At 43.0% G+C, this 6,000-nt stretch overlaps 1 protein-coding gene across 1 annotated transcript in view; it reads right to left on the reverse strand.

The window, feature by feature from the left end:
• LOC145346377 (oxygen-regulated protein 1-like) overlaps nucleotides 1-5,668 on the reverse strand; it is a 208,018-nt gene extending 202,350 nt beyond the window's left edge. Inside the window, exons 1-2 of the mRNA XM_080193537.1 lie at nucleotides 5,551-5,668; nucleotides 3,275-3,313 (exon numbers count right to left, since the gene is read on the reverse strand). The gene's annotated coding sequence lies outside the window, so the exon portion shown is untranslated. The remainder of the gene's footprint in view (nucleotides 1-3,274; nucleotides 3,314-5,550) is intronic.
• Between the last annotated feature and the right edge of the window lie 332 nt (nucleotides 5,669-6,000).

Consider the following 6,000-nt stretch of genomic DNA (forward strand, 5'->3'; position numbering starts at 1 on the left):
AATAAACAGGGGGGCGTGTTTCACAATGCAATTTCGAGGGGCAAAAATAACCTCTGACCCCAGACTACTCTCACCCCGTCCCCTGATCATTGCCGATGTCCCCACTACAATCAAAGCCGGCGTTCCCACACCCTCACTACCTACCCCCCCTCTACCCCAACAGTCACCTATGCAACTGACGCCGGCATACCTTCCCCAACCAACAGTCATCGCCAGCATCTCCCGGGGGGGATCCCCATGACAGGTTCGCAACTGGATGAATCTATGGTAAATGGGGTTCACGTCGCAAGGTGGGATCTGTAATATTATTCTAATGTATTTAAATGTATTGTAATCAGGTACACGCCCATTATGCGCATGAACTTGATTACGCCACCAGCGATGAACAGCAAAAATCGGAGATTGCAATCTCACTGGCAAAATTTGCGATTTCCACCATTTTGCCAGAGCTTGAGCCCCTTTTGCCGATCCTCTGGATGGAGAGAGTGTAGACTCGAGGGCGCTTCCTCTGTGCAATTTTGGGAAAAATTCCACCCTTAATATTGTAAAATGGTTTGATAGGGTACATGTCGAGAAGATGCATCCACTTGTGGAGGTTGTCAAAACTAAGGGCTGCAAATATAAAATAATCACCAACATATCCAATGTGGAATTCAGGATAAACCTCTTTACAAAAGGATGTGCAACTTGCTAACAAAAGGGACAGGATTTTTTGGATTGTTGAGTTTCCTGTTCTGCCACCCAGTCAGCAGAGAATTCATTCTCATTGATCACGGCAGCCCTGCTGCCTTTTAACATTCTGACAAGTGTTACCTGATGTGAAGAGGAGGCAGTTGAGGGAGACTATCTGTCTTTTCTGTCCAAGGCCTGACCAGGGTCAGGTTTCCTCCCTGCTCCTGGATAACTTCCATCAGCCTCAAAAGTGAGATAAGGTGGGAAGTGGCCCTTTAGGAGAACAGTGTTGTCCGCACGTGGGCGTCAATTGTGGCGAGAATGTAAAGGCCACTTTAGGCTTTGTTCTTCCCATGTAAAACTGTAAATGGGTCAGGGACAGGAGGACAGCAAGAAGGCCACCTGTGCAATTTTTAAAAACTGCAAACATGCCAACAGGGCAACATAAAATTCTCCCCAAGGACTGGCTGAGTAGAGAGACATATAAGGGGGAGTTTGATAAGCACACAATGGAGAGAGGAAGAAGAAGCTGATAGGTTTGGCTGAAGAGCGGTGGAAGATAGCTTATGTAAAGCATAAATACTCACATGGATCAGTTGGGTTGGCTGTGCTGTAAGCTGGAATTTTCCAGCTGTTCACGCCGGTGGCATCTTCTGGTCCCGCCGACGCTCCACTCCCACTGCATGGTTTCCAGCAGAGTAGGGTGGAGTCAATGGGATTTCCCATTGACAGTGACAGGACCAGAAATCCTGCCACTGGCAAGTGGCACATTGCCTATCACCGCAAGAAGCACGCCACAGGGAGACCAGAGAATCCTGCCCATAAGTAAGGGCTGTAATTCTATGAGAATGTAACCCTACTTCAACCTTTAAATGAGCTTTGGGTCATGCTTTTAATTTCTCTTTTGGTGTTTCCTTTTTCTCTCTTGCAATGCTAGGAAGTGCCTGGGTGTGCTTTCTTAAGTGAAATCTTATCAAAATATGGTCACTATATCATCGACTTCAGGGAGCGTAAAGGATAACATGTCCCTGTCTACATCAACGAGAATAAAGTAGAAAGGATCAAGAGCTGCATGTTTTTAGGTATCCAAATCATCAACAACCTGTCCTGGTCCCCCCATGCCCACTAACGCCTCTACTTTCTCAGAACACTAAGGAAATTTGGCATGTCAGCTACGACTCTCATCAACTTTTACAGGTGCACCACAGGAAGCATTCTTTCTGGTTGTATCACAGCTTGGTATGGCTCCTGCTCTGCCCAAGTCTCAAGGAACTACAAAATGTCATGAATGTAGCCCAATCCGTCACGCAAACCAGCCTCCCATCCATTGACTCTGTCTACACTTTCCACTGCCTTGGCAAAGCAGCCAGCATAATTAAAGACCCCAGACATTCTCTCTTCCACCTTCTTCCTTTCAGAAAAAGATACAAAAGTCTGAGATCACGTACCAAACCAACTCAAGAACACCTTCTTTCCTGCTGCTATCAGGCTTTTGAATGGACTTACCTTGCATTAAGTTGATCTTTCTCTACACCCTAGCTATGACTGTTACACTACATTCCACACCCTCTCGTTTCCTTCTCTATGAGCAGTATGCTTTGTCTGCATAGCACACAAGAAACAATAATTTTCACTGTATGTTAATACATGTGACAGTATTAAATCAACTCAAATCAAATCAGTGTGTTGCTTCCAGCAAGAAAACTGGCATGCTTCTCTCCAACGAAACCAACCGGTTTTCTCTCCAGGCCTATGACGCTCTGCCAAAAAAAAAATCAAGGGGGTGTGTTTCACACCATCACGCAGGGGGCAGGGCCTCAACATGCCAGCAACACCCCACTGTTCAGAAATCGGAGTGTCTTTTAAAGATGGTTCCCCAGTCAGAACATGTATAAATCTGTCCCCCCAGCCCATGTCTCAGGATCTTCCGTCCCCATCAACAATCAGTGTTGGCGCTTCTCTTCTCTCCACTCCCCTTATCATTGGCCCTTTCTGCCCTCCCAATCATTACCCCCCTCCCCATGGCTACTGTTGGCATCCACTGTTCCTCCACCTGCTTCCAACCACCCTCTGTGAGATTCCCAATGTGGCCCACCCCTTGGCACATGTTGGCACTGTCACTTAGGCACTGTATGGGCATGGCAACAATCTGACAATGCCAACCTGTGCCAAGGGCAGTGCCAGGTGCATTGCCAAGCCAGTGCTTGGCCGTGTCCCTTTCACCCAGAGGCAATACTTATCTTTACTCCCCTGGGAAGAACCTCACAACGGCTTTACATCGAGATGAACCTGCTCTAAACTGCACCAATATGATGTCACATTAACGCAGTGTCAATATACCAGGCAGGGCGCAGTGTCATTATTCGGTGATGGAGTGGGTTAATGAGATTCAAGTTTATTGAAGTGCATGTAAAGCAGGTTCACACCCATTCTCACTACAAGGTCTGCAACTTCCGGATCTTGAGCCCCTGCCGGCATTCGCAAGTATGGCGAGTGGGGCTCAAGTACCCCTTTCGCTTGTGTTAAGATCTCAGTTTTTTAAAAAGAAAACCCCAAAATATAAATAATATATAAAAATTGTACTTTTAAACATTTTACATACCTGGTCTTAGAGCAAAACTACTCAAGTGTCTTCAAATATCTACAGAAGAGGGAAATGAAAATATTGCAATAATATCCCATTCATTTTGATCATTCTGAAACACTCAAACCAATATTTATGAATACAATGAAAAAGTATTCTAAAAGATAAAGCTATCCTGTAAAAATATAATTCTTACTTTTCACGACAATGATATTGGGATTGACAGCACATGCTACACAGTTCTTTAATGGTAGAACAGAATTAACTTTCTGAGTCCATATATACATTATTTGTATTTTATGGTTTTATCTTAAAAGACTGAGATTTTAACACAATGGAGGAAGAACATAAACATAAGAACATAAGAAATAGGAGCAGGAGTAGGCCATATAGCCCTTCGAGCCTGCCCCGCCATTCAATAAGATCATGGCTGATCTGTCGTGGCTCAGTTCCACATTCCCGCCCTCTCCCCATAACCCTTAATCCCCTCGCTTATCAAAAACTCATCAACCCGCGTCTTAAAAATATTTAGCGAGGTAGCCTCCACCACCTCAACAGGCAGAGAATTCCAGAGATTCACCACCCTTTGAGTGAAGAAGTTCCTCCTCAACTCCATTCTAAACCACCCCCCCCCTTTATCTTGAGGCTGTGCCCCCTAGCCCTACTGTCCTTTCTGAGCAGGAAGAGTCTCTCCACCTCTATCCTATCCATCCCATTCATCATCTTATATGTCTCAATGAGATCTCCCCTCATTCTTCTAAACTCTAACGAGTACAAGCCTAGTTTATTCCGCCTCTCCTCATAGCTCAACCTCCTCAACTCCGGTATCAGCCTAGTAAACCTCCTCTGCACTCCCTCCAAGGCCAAAATATCCTTGCGTAAGTACGGCGACCAAAACTGCACACAGTACTCCAGCTGTGGCCTCACCAATGCCCTATACAGCCGCAGCAAGACCTCCCTACTTTTATATTCAATCCCCCTCGCTATGAAGGCCAGCATCCCATTAGCCTTCCTGACCACCTGCTGCACCTGCAGGCTGGGTTTTTGCGACTCATGCACAAGGACCCCAAGGTCCCTCTGCACCGTCGTCTGCTGCAGTTTTTCGCCATGTAAGTAACAATCCTTCCTACCATTAATCCAACCAAAGTGGACCACCTCGCACTTGCCAACATTAAATTCCATTTGCCAGTTCCTGGCCCATTCACCCAGCCTATCTAGATCCTTCTGCAGACTCTCCACACCCTCCGCGCAATTTGCCGTTCCACTAATCTTGGTGTCATCAGCAAATTTCGACACCATACACTCGGTTCCCTCCTCCAGATCATCTATATAAATGGTAAATAGGAAATTCTTCTTCAAAAAGAGTCATACGGGCTCGAAACGTGAACTCTATTTCTCTCTCCACAGATGCTGTCAGAGCTGCTAAATTGATCCAGCATTTTCTGTTTTTATTTGTCCAAGAAGGATTTAGATGGATCAGAGTTAGAAACTCCCAGCTGTAATTGGGTGTCAGACATCTGAGCTCAGAAGGGGCTGGAGATAATCCACTGGTGGTGCTTGCCACTGTTTCCATGGAAACTAAGTGCTCGCCCACCAAACTAGCATTTTCTGGAGGGGGCTATTCAGTGTAATTGCTGGGAATTTTGCAGCCAATATACTTCCAGTATCGCACTGCTTTAGCAATCTATCAGTAATATTATAATAAGATTATTTTATAACCATAAATTACAACTTCAAAGAAAGGAAGTTTGCACTTCATGTTTCATGTTTATGGTTAAATTAGGAATAAATCATTTTGAATTTACTAGACTTTTAATTTGAATGACCAAATTTGACAGTCTCACTCCAACATGTGGAGTTAATAATTTGTTTTATCACACCTACAATTCCCAAGAAAATAAAATGTCTATAGTGGACTAGCAAATTATGGAAGGTAAAATTCTCAAGGTCTTAGAATCACATACGATATAGTATTACTACTAACAAAGAAATAATACTGAGTGGTACATTTTTCAAGAATTGCAACTCTGAACACTGCCTAAGCTAAAGGACAATGACTGCGCTTGTAAGAAAAAAGGATTTTTTAAACACTGTTCTAATTTAACATTTAGCATTTTACAAGCTGCATGTAAACATGGTATTCTAACTAAGTATTTTAACCAACCTTTCAATATAAATCTTGTTTGTTTGATTAATTAAAATGTAACGAATAGAAATGACCAATAACATCCTCTGTACGTACAGATGATCTATCTACAATACCAGAAATTCAGTTTAAAAATGCAAGTGCTTACCAACACAACATTGCAATCAGCTGGCATTATAGGAGTCCGATACATTTAACAGTATTTTTTTTTCCATTTTTATACTGAATATTGGTAACTTCAGTTGACTGCCCAGTGTCATGTTGAATGATTACTCTGCAAGATTTATCTCAAGCTTCACAGTGCAAACAGCAGAATCAATTTGCTTAATCCAGTCTCAAACTAATCTCAACTAAAGCACATATACACTGTTCTGAAACTCCACAAGCTGAAACTGTACAATCACTTCATAAATTGCATCAAATTTAATTGTCTGCTATTTTAAGATCGATATTGACATATATTTTAAATTGTTTTATGACTTTCCTAAATAGTTGCAGTACAGCAACGTAAATTTTAAACCATTACTACTTGATCACATGACATGCTTCACAACCATAGGTCAGTAGTGAAAGATATAATCATTTATATCAAATCTGA

Source organism: Carcharhinus amblyrhynchos, chromosome 8, assembly GCF_965287045.1.
Source record: "Carcharhinus amblyrhynchos chromosome 8, sCarAmb.v2.hapA, whole genome shotgun sequence".
NCBI classification, from domain to species: Eukaryota; Metazoa; Chordata; class Chondrichthyes; order Carcharhiniformes; family Carcharhinidae; genus Carcharhinus; species Carcharhinus amblyrhynchos.